This window comes from Benincasa hispida, chromosome 1, assembly GCF_027475165.1.
Source record: "Benincasa hispida cultivar pf3 chromosome 1, pf3_genome.v1.1, whole genome shotgun sequence".
Taxonomy (NCBI): Eukaryota; Viridiplantae; Streptophyta; class Magnoliopsida; order Cucurbitales; family Cucurbitaceae; genus Benincasa; species Benincasa hispida.
Window position 1 is genome coordinate 83,864,122 of NC_143478.1, and position 542 is coordinate 83,864,663.

Here is a 542-nt window from a genome sequence, read left to right on the forward strand (position 1 = left end):
GAGATTCGAAATGAAGTTTATAATGCTCCAGATGTTTCAAACTGCAGGTCAGTTTGGAGGTACCTATGGTGAAGATCCATATGCCCACATGAAACGCTTCCTAGAAATGTGCAATTCGTTTGTGATTCCTGGAATCACCCCAGAAACCATCAGACTCTCTTTATTCCCTTATTCTCTCTGCGACAATGCAAAGCAATGGCCAAGAAGGCGTAGAGAAATTATGAACTTTGAACAAGGAGAATTTGAGACTTTGAGTGCCGCATGGGAACGCTTCAAGGGATTAGTCAAGAACTGTCCTAACCATAGACTACCTTTAACTGTTCAAATGGAAACCTTTTATGGGGGGCTGAATTGAGCTTCTCAGATGGCAACTGACGCAATCGCAGCTGGGGCATAATGGATAAGTCTTAAAATGAAGCTAAGAAAATATTAGATCACATTGCCAAACATAACATGGAATGGGTAGACGATACTTACGATGCCAGAACAGACAGTAGAAGGCGTTCTCAGAATGTGAACAATGTTGAGTCAAATGCAATAGC

General features: G+C 41.7%; 1 non-coding gene across 1 annotated transcript; it reads right to left on the minus strand.

Moving 5' to 3' along the window:
• Positions 1-205: 205 nt before the first annotated feature.
• LOC120070401 (small nucleolar RNA R71) lies at positions 206-309 on the minus strand. The gene has a single exon (XR_005479895.1). It is a non-coding gene; the product is annotated as a small nucleolar RNA R71 (small nucleolar RNA).
• Between the last annotated feature and the right edge of the window lie 233 nt (positions 310-542).